The sequence below is a fragment of the Bison bison genome, unplaced genomic scaffold, assembly GCF_000754665.1.
Source record: "Bison bison bison isolate TAMUID 2011002044 unplaced genomic scaffold, Bison_UMD1.0 scf7180017864471, whole genome shotgun sequence".
Taxonomy (NCBI): domain Eukaryota; kingdom Metazoa; phylum Chordata; class Mammalia; order Artiodactyla; family Bovidae; genus Bison; species Bison bison.
Genome location: NW_011495032.1, coordinates 15217169 through 15235461, shown reverse-complemented (window position 1 = coordinate 15235461; position 18293 = coordinate 15217169).

Below are 18293 nucleotides of genomic sequence, written 5' to 3'. Positions count from 1 at the left end.
AATTATACAAAGTAATTTGTAGGTAAGAGGGATTCAAGGTCATAATATAAAATGGTTACATTTTATAATATTAAAATAGTTACACCCAAGAATAATTTGGGGTTTTGAGGAATGTCAGTTTGAAACTTCATCAAAGTTTAAAACTAGAAAGGAATTCCTAATTCTAAGATGCAGGGAAATAGAAATGTATGTGTTTTCAAGAAATGTATGTGTCATGGGGTTAGAAAAAACATAAATAAACTAGTTTCACATAATCCTGTTCAAATAAACTCAACTTTGGGAAGCAGGTAATATGACTGAATGATGATTGATAGATTAATTACAGACATACAGACAGAAGGAAAAATTGGAAAATTGCCATAAAGACTTAAGAAATGATTCCCTAACAAAATAATAGAAAATGAATCAGACTTATTTGTATAGGCTGCTGCTGCTGCTGCTAAGTCACTTCAGTCGTGTCCGACTGTGCAACCCCATAGACGGCAGTCCACCAGGCCTCCCCCCGTCCCTGGGATTCTCCAGGCAAGAACACTGGAGGGGGTTGCCATTTCCTTCTCCAATGCATGAAAGTGAAAAGTGAGAGTGAAGACACTCAGTCATGTCCGACTCTTAGCGACCCCATGGACTGCAGCCTACCACGCTCCTCCATCCATGGGATTTTCCAGGCAAGAGTACTGGAGTGGGTTGGCATTGCCTTCTCAGTTTGCATAGGCTATGACATAGCAAATTCAGAGAGAAAATGTCAGAAAAATATAAAGTGTAATTAACCAAATATATGGCTATCCAAGGGTATACATTTGACAAATATGTGGTAAATAGATTAGTAGCAGATACAAAGATAGATAGATAAAAGGATGATAGACAGACAAAGTGATAGTTGGATTGACATCATCTGACAAAATTTGTTTCTGCTGTTTAGTCAAGTCGGGTCCAACTCTTTTGCAACGCATGGACTAGCCCACAAGGCTCCTCTGTCCACGGGATTTTTCAAGCACAAACACTGGAGTGTGTTGCCATTTCCTTCTCAGGGAATCCTCCCTACCCAGATTGAATCCATGTCTCTTGCATTAGCAGGTGGATTCTTTAACAGTGAGCCACATGGGAAGCTCCAAGCTGATTGATTACTCATATGTGAATTTTCTTATATTTTTCTATTTTATATGATTTTTTTCTCCTTTATTTGCTTTTAAAATAAATGTGGCACTCTTAGAATCCTATCCACATTTTCTTCACACTCACTGGTCTAAACATTTTTTCCAACTGCAAGCATCTGTAACTCTTCAAGGCAGAGCTTTCTCTAGGTTCACACATATGGAGTGGGATAGTAGTGCCAGACAGATTATTCTCTTGGGAGCTGTTCCCTGCCAATGATAGATGGAGATGGGAGAACAGCTACCCCAGCTTCATGGTCCCTTAGTTAGGAAAACTTTGAGATTGATCATACACAGTCTTTCAGATTTCCCAACAGAGATGAGCTTCAGTTTTGTACAGTGGCTGTTGTTCAGTCACTCAGTCGTGTCCAACTTTTGCAACCCCATGGACTACAGCACACCAGGCTTCCCTGTCCTTCACCATCTCCCGGAGCTTGCACAAACTCATGTCCACTGAGTCAGTGATGCCATCCAACCATATCGTCCTCTGTCATCCCCTTCTCCTCCTGCCCTCAGTCTTTCCCAGCATCAGGGTCTTTTCTAATGAGTCAGCTATTCACACCAGGATTGTTTTCCCTGCCTCATTTGATGGGTTTTCTTCTTTCCAGTGAATCGTGGACCATCTCCCAAAGTGACTCCTGTATACTTAAATTCTTCTAGAGAAACGCACCCCTGGCGTAAATGTCAGTTCATATCCAAACCAAGCTCAAGAATGGGTGCTATTTATTTGTTTTAATTATTTGTAATTGACAAGAATAATATTATACTTGTGGATAATTTATTAGCATTTTAAGAACTGCTAGAGAAGGTTTACATGCTTTCGTATTTTTCTTTTCAAGTGAGTCTTTTATGATTTGCATTAGTTCATTTTTTTTCCTTTTAGTGAAGAATTCACTTATTCTTATTGATTTGAATGATCACAGTCTTTCTTCTGAAAGTGTAGCACTCAATATGCCAGCAAATTTGGAAAACTCAGCAGTGGCCATGGGACTGGAAAATGTCAGTTTCATTCCAATCCCAAAGAAAGGCAATGCCAAAGAATGCTCAAACTACCATGCAATTGCACTCATCTCACACGCTAGTAAAGGAATGCTCAAAATCCTCCAAGCCAGGCTTCAGCAGTACGTGAACCGTGAACTTCAAGATGTTCAAGCTGGTTTTAGAAAAGGCAGAGGAACCAGAGATCAAATTGCCAACATCTGCTGAATTATCAAAAAAGCAAGAGAGTTCCAGAAAAAAATGTCTATTTCTGCTTTACTGACTATGCCAAAGCCTTTGACTGTGTGGATCACAATAAACTATGGAAAATTCTGAAAGAGATGGGAATACCAGACCACCTGACCTACTTCTTGAGAAACCTGTATGCAGGTCAGGAAGCAACAGTTAGAACTGGACATGGAACAACAGACTGGTTCCAAATAGGAAAAGGAGTATGTCAAGGCTGTATATTGTCACCCTGCTTATTTAACTTATATACAGAGTACATCATGAGAAATGTTGGGCTGGAAGAAGCACAAGCTGGAATCAAGATTGCTGGGAGAAATATCGATAACCTCAGATATGCAGATAACACCACCTTTATGGCAGAAAGTGAAGAAGAAATAAAGAGCCTATTGATGAAAGTGAAAGAGGAGAGTGAAAAAGTTGGCTTAAAACTCAACATTCAGAAAACTAAAATCATGGCATCCAATCTCATCACTTCATGGTAAATAGATGGAGAAACAGTGGAAACAGTGGCTAACTTTTTTTTTTTTTGGCTCCAAAATCACTGCAGATGGTGACTGCAGCCATGAAATTAAAAGACACTTGATCCTTGGAAGGAAAGTTATGACCAACCTAGATAGCATGTTCAAAAGCAGAGACATTACCCTGCCAACAGAAATCTGTCTAGTCAAGGCTATGGTTTTTCCAGTGGTTATATATGGATGTGAGAGTTGGACTGTGAAGAAAGCTGAGCACCGAAGAATTGATGCTTTTGAACCGTGGTGTTGGAGAAGTCTCTTGAGAGTCCCTTGGACTGCAAGGAGATCCAACCAGTCCATCCTAAAGTAGATCAGTCCTGGTTGTTCATTGGAAGGACTGATGTGGAAGCTGAAACTCCAATACTTTGGAGTTTCACCTGATGCAAAAAGCTGACTCATTGGGAAAAGACCCTGATGCTGGGGAAGTTGGAGGGCAGAAGGAGAAGGGGACGAGAGAGGATGAGATGATTGGATGGCATCACCAACTCAATGGACATGAGTTTGAGTAAACTCCAGGGGTTGGTGATGGACAGGGAAGCCTGGTGTGCTGCAGTCCATGGGGTCGCAAAGAGTCGGACACGACTGAGTGACTGAACTGACTGACTAAGTCTTTCTTCCTTTAAGGAAATAAAACCTTTGATTATATTTTAAAGTGTATCTATGATGTGCTTGAAATACATACACTTATGTATCATGGATATATCATTCCAGGTTTTGTAGTCAAATCTGTCAAATATTTACGATTTCTGTGTTTTTTTTTTTTGTCACCTACTAAAGAACATGTTTGTGATTCAAGGTTTGTATAGGGAAAATAAACTAACAATGGTTTAGTACCATTGGGATACCCAACCTTGGACCTGTTAGGAACCAGGAGGCACAGCAGGAGATGAGCCAAGGGCCAGATAGCAAAACTTCATCTGCCGCTTCCCATCATTTCCCATGGTTCACACTACCACCTGAATCTTCACCCCAAATCCCCATCCGTGGTAAAATTGTCTTCCATGAAACCAATCCCTGGTGTCAAACTGTTGGAGACTGCTAGTTTAGTACCCTGCTCAACTGTACATGGCAATTATACAATCATATCAATATTCACCAAAATATTGCTTTTCAGTCTAACTAAAATAACCATAAAACTCTGTTAGAAAATGATAGAATGGAAATCAAGCAGTCATGTGCTACTGGAATAGGAAAAAGAACTAAGTACTTTCTCCCTACTAAGAATTCAAAATTTATACTTAAAACTGACAAAGAATGTCACTCCATAGATAGTGGAGATAAATATTCAATATATTCAATAGTCAGCAAAAGTAAGTAAAATTGATTGTTTATACTCTTTTTTGTTAAAAACCTTGTATAACTATAGAAATGTGTAAACCATATTCAGATCTAATTTTAATTAAAATTAACTACAAAAACAAAGAGAACCTTTGGGGTCGTATTTAATTCATGATAAGCTACTTATTAAGTTCCTTGGACACATCATTTTTCTAAAGCTGATTTTCTTTGCAAGTGATTTAAATTTTACTATCTCAGCTTGGTTAGTTGTATTTCAATTCATTTTGCTTAATGGCCTATGTCTAGAAATGATAAAGACTGACATTCTTATGTTGTTTTGCCTTTAAAGAAAATGTTCCTATTGTTTCCTATTAAACATAATACTTCCCTTCAGGAAGCAATCTTTCTAGTTCTATTTCACTAATGAGTTTTGACAGGACAGTTTTCAATGTTATCAAATATCTTTATGGATTAAAAATGTAATAATATTGCTTTTCTCATTTAACTTTTTAATATGATGAATTGCAATAATGTATTCACTATTATTACAGCATTATATAACTCTCAGGGATAGCAGGATAGGGATGGGACCAAGTGACACTAATTTTGGTATACTGCTGGATTTTATTACCTAATACTTTGTTGCTTTTGACCTGTGGTGTTGGAGAAGACTCTTGAGAGTCCCTTGGACTGCAAGGAGATCCAACCAGTCCATTCTGAAGGAGATCAGCCCTGGGATTTCTTTGGAAGGAATGATGCTGAAGCTGAAACTCCAGTACTTTGGCCACCTCATGCAAAGAGTTGACTCTTTGGAAAAGACTCCGATGCTGGGAGGGATTGGGGGCAGGAGGAGAAGGGGACCACAGAGGATGAGATGGCTGGATGGCATCACTGACTCGAATGATGTGAGTCTGAGTGAACTCCGGGAGTTGGTGATGGACAGGGAGGCCTGGTGTGCTGCGATTCATGGGGTCGCAAAGAATTGGACAGGACTGAGCGACTGAACTGAACTGAACTGAATATTTTGTTTATAAAAATTTTTATGCTTTCTTTTATATTGTTCAGATATAAAAGTTTTACCATCTTTCTAAACAAGTGGAATGTTTTCTTTCGTTTTCTGTGCTCTAATATTATTTTAAAAGAAAATTTATTTGTTTAAATATATGAACTTGAAAATTTAATTTCTTTCATTTGTTTAGGAGCTTATACATAAAGAGTATTAAAACAGATACAGTTTTACTTAATGTCTTTGGGTTTTTTTTTTTTTTTAAACTTTACATAATTGTATTAGTTTTGCCAAACATCAAAATGAATCCGCCACAGGTATACATGTGTTCCCCATCCTGAACCCTCCTCCTTCCTCCCTCCCATACCATCCCTCTGGGTCATCCCAGTGCACTAGCCCCAAGCATCCAGTATCGCGCATCGAACCTAGACTGGCAACTCGTTTCTTACATGATATTTACATGTTTCAATGTCATTCTCCCAAATCTTCCCACCCTCTCCCTCTCCCACAGAGTCCATAAGACTGTTCTATACATCAGTGTCTCTTTTGCTGTCTCATACACCGGGTTATTGTTACCATCTTTCTAAATTCCATATATATGCGTTAGTATACTGTATTTATGTTTTTCCTTCTGGCTTACTTCACTCTGTATAATAGGTTCCAGTTTCATCCATCTCATTAGAACTGATTCAAATGTATTCTTTTTAATGGCTGAGTAATACTCCATTGTGTATATGTACCACAGCTTTCTTATCCATTCATCTGCTGATGGACATCTAGGTTGCTTCCATGTCCTGGCTATTATAAACAGTGCTGCGATGAACATTGGGGTACACGTGTCTCTTTCCCTTCTGGTTTCCTCAGTGTGTATGCCCAGCAGTGGGATTGCTGGATCATAAGGTAGTTCTATTTCCAGTTTTTTGAATCAATTTTTAAAATCTATAGTTTTCTAGAAGATGGATAGATTTATCCAAATTTTCATTTCTTCATATTGTTGGTAAAAATCACTTTAATATAATACTTTTTATTTCTCCTCTGTGATTGTGTACTTTTTCATTCCTAATTACAAATATATGTATTAATATTTTCTATTCTTGATTAATCCAAGGAGTAATCTCTTTCATTGTTTATAAAAGATTAGTTCTTAAACTGATGGTTTTTCTGCCTTCTTACTTTAAAAAAAAAATGTCCAGTGGTTATGTTAATGTCTTCTCTCCCTGTCGAAAATAATTTTTTCCTAAATTGTGTTTAATTATTTCACTTTTTTGTTATAGAAACATGACTTGTGATTTTTGTATAACAATATTTAATATCCTACTGCATTTATTTTCTAGACAAACTATTAAATATTAGACTTTTTCATTTATTAGATACTGTATTTTGATTTGTTTTTGTTTAACTGGATCATTTCCTACTGCTTTTATTTCTTTTATTTTGAAGCACAGGCAGACTCATCCATCTGTGAGTCTGTGCTATCACAAGTCCATCCATATATACAACAATATAAGTGGCACCCCTAAAACTGTTGATGAAAAATCTTGAACTCTTGAACGTGTAGGAACATTTTGCTGTTAATTTTGTATGTAAATTGACCATTCACACAGTTCTCAGCATGCCCTCTTCCTTCAAAACTGTCTATATTTTAAACTCCCTTCTAGCTGCAATAAGCTTACATTTGTATTTTTAAATATTTCCTTTCTGTTGACCTGCTGCACAGCCTGAATGTTCACAGAAATTGATATTTTTGCCTTGAAGTTCAAAAATTTTACCAAGAAGTGCCTTGCAATTGATCTTTATCATATACAAAGTGATTTCCTTTAGACTAACTACATTTCTTTCCTTAAAAAATATTATTTTATTTGTGAATTTAATTTGTCTGGATTTCTTTTGCAAACATACAGATTTTATCATCTTCCCTCCACCTCCGGCCATGTCTATTCATTTTTCTCTGTTAGTTTTCATCTCTTGTTCTTCCTTATGATTGTTTTTGAGGCTATGATTTAGTTCACTGACTTTGCTGTTTGTTTATTTTTTTGCATATCCATTCAGCATCTTTTTACATGTAAATGTTTTTAAGTTGTTAGTATCATTATTTCCCTATTTCTTTTCATAACCTTGTGAAATCATTTTTCACGTCTTTCTATTGCTTTATCAAATCCTGTTTCAATTAGTCTATGTTTTCTTTCATTTCTTTGCAAGAGCAATTTATTTAGAAATAGTATTTTCAACTGCTTTCTAGAATCAGTCTTTTGAACACTCTATTTTGTGTGCTATGTTCTACTTACATTTTGTTCAGGTTTGTATGGTGCCATGTATTTTTCCTCCTTGCTGTTTATCATCAAACATGGAAAATCCTGTCCCATGTCAGCCACTTCTCCAAAAACAGTATGGGTACAGTATCCTTGAATACCCTTTCGGTCTTCCTTAGCGCTTTGTTAGACGAGACACTGTTCTCACTTTCTCATTTTTTTCGTAAGTAGGCTTTTCACTAGAGACAATAAAAAATGTAAACTCCTGGTCTCTCTCTCCACCAGCTTCAACAAACCAAACTTTCATTAATGTAAGAAACACCAAGAGATCGGGTGACTCCATCAAGTGAGATTAATGTGTCAGAAGTTACTGTTTGTGTGGCTCCATCTCTGAGACATATTTCACTGTTAAAAGCAAGACACCTCCACAGCCTATGCTTCTTAGCACTGCTCTGCCTCTACAGTTCTCCAGCTGCTTTTTCCTGCAATCGGGTGAGTAAAATCAATTCAGCTAAGTAACAAGAGGACCATTTAGTTCTTTGGCCCAGTGTTGGTCTTCAGTCTGGGGGCAGGGGGGTGGGGAAACAATGTTAACTAAATTTCCGTCTTTTTCTTGATTAATCATTTGATTTAGAATCAATTAATTTTAAAATAAAAATTAAAAATTCAGAAGGTTGTTACCTAGGTTTCCTTTAAACCTTGAAATTCTTAATATAGATTATCTATTCCTATTTGATTAAAAGAGATGAAAAGGGAGCTAGAGACACAAGAGGCTAAATTATGGCAGCTTATGTCGCTAAGAGTCGGACAAGACTGAGCGACTTCACTTTCACTTTTCACTTTCATGCGTTGGAGAAGGAACTGGCAACCCACTCCAGTGTTCTTGCCTGGAGAATCCCAAGGGTGGGGGAGCCTGGTGGGCTGCCGTCTATGGGGTCGCACAGAGTCGGACACAACTGAAGCGACTTAGCAGCAGCAGCAGCATGATAATTCTCAATGAATTTTTGTAAATGCTTAAAATCTAGGACATCTATTTTCAGTTGGGAATATATCGTCTTCCATGAATAATGGTTTATGGGTGTGAGGTGCCTCTTAGAATTCATTTGTTTTTCCACTTTGAACCAACCCTAATTCTAAGATTTGAACTAACATTATAATCACAAGTGAAAAAATGCTAAGATATCTCAAGGAGATAAAAATATAGTATCTATTAGTAACACATGTAGACTTTAGTCTCTACACACTAATGTCTTGTACACATAGCTGTGACACTGATAATTTTCTTCTTCCTGCTAAGATAAAGTTATAAATTATAACTATGTAAATCATATATTTCTCTTCCCAGGTGGTGCTAGTATTGAAGAACCCACCTGCCAATGCAGGAAACATAAGGGATGTGGGTTCGATCCCTGGCTTGGGAAGATCCCCTGAAGGAAGGCATAGCAACCCACTCTAGTATTCTTGCCTGGAGAATCCCATGAACAGAAGAGCCTGACAGGTTATAGTCCATAGGATCACAAAGAGTCGGACGTGACTGAAAAGACAGAGCATGCATGCAAACTACATATTAAGGAGAATAACAAATGCAGACTAGCAAAGTATATAGGTGTTAAGAGAAAATGCCATAAGATGACTGGAGCTAGTAAAATTGCTCTGGAAAATCTTTTTGGCAGATACAAATTTTGCACCAGAATTTAGGAGAGATGATACAACTGCTAGAAGGACAAGATAAAAATTCTGATGAAAAGAAAAGGTCTGAGAAGAAACTAATACATTCAGTTCCTATTAGAAGAGTAATAAAGGTTAAAATACATGAAGCTTATATTAAACTTATACAAATGTTTGTTAAATTGAAGAGCAGTCTTAATCTCTATCTTCAAAGACTAAAGAATTTTTAAGTGACTAAGATAAATTTAGAATCAAAACAATTAAACTAGTATATGCTAAATCCCTGCATATGTAATGCTTTATAAGGCTCTAACTAAAGGCCTAAAAGAGATACCTACACTAAAATAAATGTATTTTCAAATGAAAATGCATAAATGTCTAAGCAAATATATTAGAAATGGTGTCTGATGACAGTTTAGGTTGAGAGTTTTGAGTAAAGGAGAAGAGTATTATTTTACAGTTCCATTCCTCTGTTCTAAATGTGATTAAATAAAATTTCTCAAGGAACTATGAAACATTGATGCCATCAACACGAATAAAAGAAGTGCTGGAAAATCTCAGCATTTCTTCTTCACCCTCTAAGGTTTCCCACCACTCAGACTCCCCGAGTCTTATGTCAGAGCTGTTCTTATTCCAGAAAATGGTTGAAGCATCTTTCTTATGATTACATTCCACTTGTGGGTTTCCCAAGTGGCCCTAGTGGTAAAGAACACACCTGCCAAAGCAGGAAACATAAGAGACACTGGCTTAATCCCTGAGTTGGGAAGATCCCCTAGAGAAGGGCATGGCAAACCATTCCAGTATTCTTGCCTGGAGAATCCCATGAACAGAGAAGCAGACTAAAGCAATGTAGCATGCAGCACACGGTAATATTACACCTTATCGAAGGAAGTGTACCAAGCAGTTCTCAGTGGATCTTTAATTCAAATATCACTCTGTGAATTATATCAAAACTTTTCATTGAGGACTATAGATTTTTGGACAGACCTAATGCAGATAGAGATGAACATTTTTGTCTCAATATTAATACTGCTAGAATCAGAACTTGAACTTTGAAAACAGAATTAGAAATTCTAAATCTCCTAGAAAATAACTGTGTCTACCTCATTTTCCTTGAGTAAGTTGCTAAAAAGGACATGTCAAGGAATCATGATTTTTTTTTTACTTTTAAACATTTAATTTTCTTCTTTGGTAAATCTAAATAAATACTTCTTGATTAGGAGGGACAGCTGGATATTTGAACAGGTGGTTGAAGAAGATTATGGAATAGATTTCAGGAAAACATTCCTAACTAGATACATAGCCATCTGTCAGAAATTGTTAAAAATTCTTGTGTGTAGGAAAAATTATGAAATGAGCTCTTAATGGTCCACATATTGACATTTTCTAATAATAAAACTATGGGTCAAATAATGACAGAGATGTATTAAATAGCCCAAGCTACATTTTAACAAATTATTGTAAATCAGAATTGCCTAAAATGATCTCAATGAATGCCAAAATTAGGATGCTAATGTTGATGCATGTTATTAATTCAAAGGAACTTTGGCAAATATAGCTGGAAATTCTTAGTTAAATGAAGTTGAATGTTTTATTTTTGCTTGTTTGTTTACTTTATGTTAGAAATCCTCAGAGCCTTTAGGACATTAATGTATAATGTAACTTATTAAATAACATTAATTTAAATCTTGTGTGAGTGCTAAGTTGTTTCAGCCATTTCTGACTCTGTGCAACCCTGTGGACTGTAGCCCATGGAATTCTCCAGGCAAGAATACTGGAGTAGGTTGCCATGCTCTCCTCCAGGGGATCTTGCTGACTCAGGGATTGAACCTGTGTTTCTTATGTCTCCTGTATTGGCAGGAGGGTTCTTAACCACTAGCACCCACAGGGAAGCCCTAAATTAATCTTAAACCTCTGTAAATTCTGGACAAAACTGACTACTTGAACTGGATATATGAAAATCTAACCAGAATTCAGAATAAGAAACATCAGTTTTATACCACTTCCAAAACCTTTTTCATGATTTTGGGAAAAAGACACACAGACCAGTGAGAGGACAGGCCACTGTGGCTCTCCACCTCCGTGAAGTAGTTACTCTGAGGCTCTGAATATGTGCACATCTTCCTATCACCACATTATTTTTCAGAAAACATCTGACCAGAAATTACCAGAAGAGGAGAAATGAGTGTGTGTATTCTGGATAATGTAATCTCCATACATACAGCACTATAGACCAGGGACAGAGAAAGGGAATCAATCAGCTGAGCATGCATGAAATCATAGTTTAACAAGGGCTCTATCAGCAGAAACAGATGGGGTGGAGGGGTTTGTTGTCTCAGTAGGACCCAGAGTACACTGGGTTCTAGCCCACTAAAACAGATGAATAGGACTGGGAGTCGGGCAGATTAATCTAAGAATACAATGTTGGAAATTAAGTGAATGTGGGAGCTAGTTAAAAGCAGAACTAATTTGTTGAAAAACATTTGGTCAAAGAGGTAGAGAAAGACTTGTTTGTGTATTTTGGAAACTTTGCTATTATATAAAGATTCTTTACAGGTAGATTTTCTTGTAGGAGTATGCTCTAACATATATCAGTTAAATAAACCTTTTAGTTCTAAAAATAAATGACTCTTCTTACTCTCAATTATCTTTAATTGTATGTTAGCATTGACATTCATGCATTCTGCATCACTTTTATCTTTTCTCATGTCTTTGTGATTTAAAAAAAACCTTTCCTTTTGTTTTTGCATCACAATTTATTTTGAGCATATCTTTTGTAAACATAATACAGCCACAGATAATTCATGTTTGGGGGAAACAGTGAAAGTAACAAACCTTAGTTTCTGCATTTTAATAGCAAGATTTAACACATGTGCAGTAAAATAGGTGATAATCTTTATTTTTGGTATACTCATGAGACAGGGTGAACTCAGAGGCCTCTTACTGTACCATCTAACATTTTTCCTTCCCTTCCTTTTTCTTTTTTTCTCTTCTTTTTCTTTCTTTTTGATATTGCTGGATAAGTAGATCAGCAGGGTGCTTCAAATATGATTTTTGTTTTAGCAATTACAATGTGTTTTTTAAGTATCCTATTATATCACTGAGATTTAGAAGGTTAAAAGTGAGATAGGCAATAATATGATTCAGTGCATTTCTAATTTATTAAATGTTTCTAACAAAGACTGACAACTAATAGAGGGATGTAAACTCAGAGTAAGATATGCAATGCTAGATTTCTCATCATTTTGAAAACTCACTCAGATGTTCATATGAATGGAAATGTTATCAAATGATCAAGTAGCATAATGTTTTAAAGAAGGTAGATAGGTGGAAAATTCATATTAAAAAATTCAAACCCGACTGGCATATTGGACTAAATTCAGTAAGATAAAATTATGTTATCATTTTTTAACGTACATTGCAATGTCTCATTAAATATAGTCATACCTATGTTTGTACTTCCAAGGAAGTCTAAAACATTTTTTAATTATTCTCCTTTTATTTATTAAACATTCTATCTTGGCTGCTGAAAATGTAGTTCAACAGCACATATATAGTAGGTTTAATAGTAATTTTTGAGGTTGAGATTTTAATTAACAGTGGATGTCGCATTTGATATAGCCAATGATACATTAGGCTCCTATCAAAATAGAAAGTTAAGAATGAATCACTACATCACTACAAACAAAACTAGTGGAGGTGATGGAATTCCAGTTGAGCTATTTCAAATCCTAAAAGATGATGCTGTGAAAGTGTTGCACTCATTGTGCCATCAGATTTGGAAAAAGCAGTGGCAGTGTCCACAGGACTGGAAAAGATCAGTTTTCATTTCAATCCCAAAGAAAGGCAATGCCAAAGAATCTTTAATCTACCACACAATTGCACTCATCTCACACACTAGCAAAGCAATGCTCAAAACTCTTTAAGCAAAGCTTCAACAATACATGACGTGTGACCTTTTAGATGTTCAAGATGGATTTAGAAAAGGCAGAGGAACCAGAGATAAAATTTCCAACATCCATTGGATCATAGAAAAAACAAGAGAATTTCAGAAAAACATTTACTACTGCTTCACTGACTATACTAAAGCCTTTGACTGTGTGGATCACAACAAACTGTGAAAAATTCTTAAAGAGATGGGATTACCAGACCACCTTTTCTGCCTCCTGAGAAATCTGTATGCAGGTCAAGAAGCAACAGTTAGAATTGGACATTAAACAACGGTCTTGTTCCAAATTGGGAAAGGAGTATATCAAGGCTGTATATTGTGACTTTGCTTATTTAAATATATAGAGAGTACATCATGTGCAATGCTAGGTTGGATGAAGCACAAACTGGAATCAAGATTGCCAGGAGAAATATCAATAACCTCAGATATGCAGACGACATCACCTTTATGGCACAAATTGAAGAGAAACTAATGAGCCTCTTGAAGAAAGTGAAAGAGGAGAGTGAAAAAACTCAACTGAAAACTCAATGTCGAGGCTTCCAACTCAACATTCAAAAAATGAAGATCATGGCATCTGGTCCCATCACTTCATGGCAAATAGATGGGGAAACAATGGAAACAGTGATATACTTTGTTTTCTTGGGCTCCAAAACCACTGCAGATGGTGACTGCAGCCATGAAATTAAAAGACGCCTGATCCTTGGAAGGAAAGCTATGACCAACCTAGACAGCATATTAAAAAGCAGAGATTACTTCACCAACAATGATCCATCTAGTCAAAGTTATGGTTTTTCTATCGGTTATGTATGGATGTAAGAGTTGGACCATAAAGAAAGCTGAGCACCGAAGAATTGTTGCTTTTGAACTGTGGTGTTGAAAAAGACTCTTGAGAGTCCCTTGGATGGCAAGGAGATCCAACCAATCCATCCTAAAGGAAATCAGTCCTGAATATTCATTGGAAGGACTGATATTGAAGCTGAAGCTCCAATACTTTGGCCACATGATGTGAAGAATTGACTCATTGGAAAAGACCCTGATTTTGGGAAAGACTGAAGGCAGGAGGAGAAGTGGATGACAGAGGATGAGATGGTCGGATGGTTCACTGACTCGATGGACATGAGTTTGAGCTATCTCCAGAAGTATGTGATGGACAGGGAAGCCTGGAGTGCTGCAGTTCATGGGATCACAAAGAGTCAGACACAACTGAGCGACTGAACTGAATGGAATTATACAAAAAGTATAAACCCATTTTCTAATTAAGACTTCAAATGGGGAGTTTTTATATTAAAGGTATGCAATTTTATATAATTTCATATAGCTATATTCTATTTATTTCACAAAATGTATCAATAATCCTACAGTGTGACTCCATTTCCCATCAAAACTTCCTTCCTATTGTCTCCTCCTTAGAAACTTGATCCAAAGTTATCAAATCATGGCCTTTATAGCAGTAGTTTTTTAGAAGTGGACAAGTTGAAAAGGGTGGATTATGCTCAATTCTAGGTGACAATGGTATCTTTAAAAAAATCCAAGTTCAGAACTAAGCATAGAGTCTAGTGGTTCTAAAGAAGATTGCCAGAAGTATGTAGTTTAGGAATATAATGGTGAGAAAAGGCATTTTTCTAAATAGAAATGACAACTATTACTGCTTAGATTTAGAACAGGCTCTACTGCTTTGTGACGCCTTGACTGTGCACCTGTGACCTTTTCTCCCTCTGGTATTATGCATCTCTATCAGGTAACTGATATTGAAGTCCCCCTAGCTTTTCAAGGTCTAGTTTTAGCTAATTTTTATATATGTTTATTTGCTTTTGCACCTGTTGATACTCTAAATATATATATATATATATTCGTCTGGACTGATAAAAAAATTTTTCAAACTTCAATCCAAGATTTCATAAAAGAGAAGTTTTATTATAGGTATCATCTTTGATATTAGTGTATTTGTACCTTACACACAGAAATAGACTCAGTTATAGTTAGAAATGCTTTCAATTAAAGCATTACCTTAAAGAGTTAAATTAAGAAAGCAATACAGCAACTTCTTTTAAAAATACTTTATACTTATGAAGCTCACACTATTCTTCACAGGCATCCTCTACAAAGGTTCTTTGTGCATTATGTTAATTATCTAAAATTAGAGAAGTTTTCTTTAGCCATATCATTCAGTTGTGTTTAAGCCAACTACATACTCTGGGTAACTCTAAAGTCATTATCAACCATGACATGTATATGAAAGAACTGATGTTTATTTAATCAACTAAATTATTTGGGTAAGAACTGTATTTGTATCCTGATTTGATAAACACCACATGAAAATAGTATGATGGACAATTCTACTAAAGGCAAAGTTCAGAGGCATGTTACATTATACTTAACATATCAAGAAAGAAAAGGAATTAATTGCACATTGCTTTTTCAGAGTCACAAAACATCTAATTGAGCCCTAAATTTGAACTTACAATATTTATAATTTCCTTCACATTATTTGAATGTTCTCTTCCTTGATTCTTTAAAACACAGGAGGAATCTGTGTTCATCACCTAAGAAACACTGAGAAATTTCCTCTGTCCTTCCCTTTGGGTTAAAATGTAGAGGATGAAGAAGGATCATGTTAGACAATCCTGTCAGTTGTACTGATGGGATCAATTGCAACTTTTAATCCCCCAAAAGATTTATCCCAATATATTTTCTCATGTTTAATTACATGTCTCTGAAAATATGAAAAGAGAGTGGAGATCATTCAAAACCCACTTATAGGTCACAAAGTCACTTCCTGTCATACATCCTTCCTCCTTTTTACATCATTTATCAATACCGGTGTTTATCACAGCTTTTGTCATCACCAATTTTATGAACTCTTCCAGGCCACCTTCCATGTCCACTCTTCCAGTCCACACTCTTTCATGTGTTAAGGACACACATCTGTAAATTAAGCTCATTAGAGAATAGAGACAGCAGTGGTTTTACTTAATTAGTCAACAGAGAGGTGTAGTTTAAGGCTGATATTTATAAGAATATAATTAGCCAGGTCTAGGCAAAGACTGCAAATTTCCAATCCCTTGGGAAACACTTTACCCTACTTTTTATGAATAAACTTCAATAGCCACTATGGCATGACTTACACTGCATTAGACAAATTTAGGAGATTAAAAAAAAAAAAAGGTATGGACCCATCCTCAAATAATTTTCAGTCCAGGTAAGGAGAAAGAACACAAAGGACATATAACGAACAATCAGAAGGAGAAATGGCATTACATAATAAAAAATTAAGATTACTTGTACAAAGTAGATAGGTAAGTAAGTGATATATAAGGATATTAACAGATAGAAACTAAAATTGTGATTGATTTAATCAAGTATAGTTTATGAAGGAGGTATGTTATTCAGTCACTCAGCCATGTTCAACTTTTTGCGACCCCATGAACTGCAGCACACCAGGCTTCCCTGTACTTCACTAGCTCCAGGAGTTTGCTCAAACTCATGTCCATTGAGTCAATGATGCCATCCAACCATCTCATCCTCTGTCACCCCCTTCTCCTCTTGCCCTCAATCATTCCTACAATCGGGGTCTTTTCCAAAAAGTCAGCTCTTTGCATCAGGTGGCTAAGAAATTGGTGAAGGAAGTATAATTTGACCTAAAAGTATAAGTGTAGCAGTGACAGAAAAAGGCAGGAAGATAATGTATAGATGAAGAAAATAAGGAAAGAAGGAAAAATAAAGGAATGAGAGCATATGTTATTATGACATCTACCCCTGTCCATTAAGAATAATTTATTGATATTAATATCTTCTGAACCTTTCTCTTCAATTCTACTTCCTTCTAAGATATGGTGCTAGCCTGCTAGGTCTTGTGTTTTATCATGCAGATAAAATGTTGGTAGGAAAGCTGGAGAGATTTATATTTAAAGGCAAACTACTTACTGAAAAGAAGAATAAATATTCAAGAAAAGAAATGGAAGGGGAGATTAGAGAGAGCCAAAGTCAGGCCTTCAGAGAAGTAATTCTGGGAAATTTCAAATGGGAGAGAAGCATCTTCAAGACAGTTGGACTTACAATAAAAAATTACAACTCTTCTGTCTCTTGACAGAAGAAAGGAAATACAACCTAAAAATATTTTGATGTAAGTCTAAGGGTAATGTACTTTTTTTTATGTTTTAAGACTACTACCATGAGCTTTTCTTCCTAGTTTTAAGAATTTTATATTTTATAGATACTTAAGTATATTGCAACCTCATGTGCCTTGAGTTGTTTTCAAATCACAGTAAGATGACTTTAGAAACAAGGTTGGGTGAATTATTTGAACAACTGGATCCAAGATTTTGGTGTTATTCAAGCAACTGCATCCTAGCAAACACTTTATTACTATCATAAATCTGAGTTTTTCACTCCCAATTACTTGAAACAGTGATTTTCCCAGTGATTACACAGCAATTAAGTAGAAAATCTACATAGCAAATCTAAGTAGAAACCAAATCCACTGGTGGTTCTCTCTTACTTGAGTAATGCTTTGGTTATTGAAGAATGTCTTAGAACAAAACATGAGATATAGGCTTGTGAGAAATGGAAAGCAAGAGGAAAACCGACAAAATTCATAGATTACAAAGCAATATTTTCATCTAGAAATTTCTTTCTTTTACACTTTCAGCTTTCTCAGCACCTTTGTCTGCTGAGATGAAAGGTTAAAAATCTATTATCACCCCAGCTCATTGCTCATATTGCCAATCAGATTTGGAAGAGTGTTAAATTTTTCAACACTTTTTACTTGTAGCCTAAAAGACAGAGACAAAGAGGGAAGAAAACAGGAAAGGCATCTGGGTAAAGAGAGATGAATGAGGGTGTAGTTGTAGTTCCTTTTCACACACTAGCTTGTGAGGAAAATCTAGCAGCTCCTTTAGTTTAATCCTTTGCCTTTACTCAAAATAAAGTACTGACTTTAGCAACCTCTTGTGGTTTCAAACATGAAAACAATTAAGTCACTAGGGGAAAGAAATACAAGGAGAAATACTGTTCTTTAAAACATAGATATGTAATGAATTGTGAAAGATAATAAATGATTGAAAACAGTAACACTGGTCTTTTCCACTAATTATAGAAACAGGATTTGTGAAGAGTAAAAACAAAAGGAATTATGTTATGTTAGCGTCTCTATCCCCTTCAGTATCACTGCCAATTTCTTTAGACCCATCATAATAGGACCATTCATCTAATATCAGTTGTCCTGTCTGAATTCACCATTGTCATCTTCTG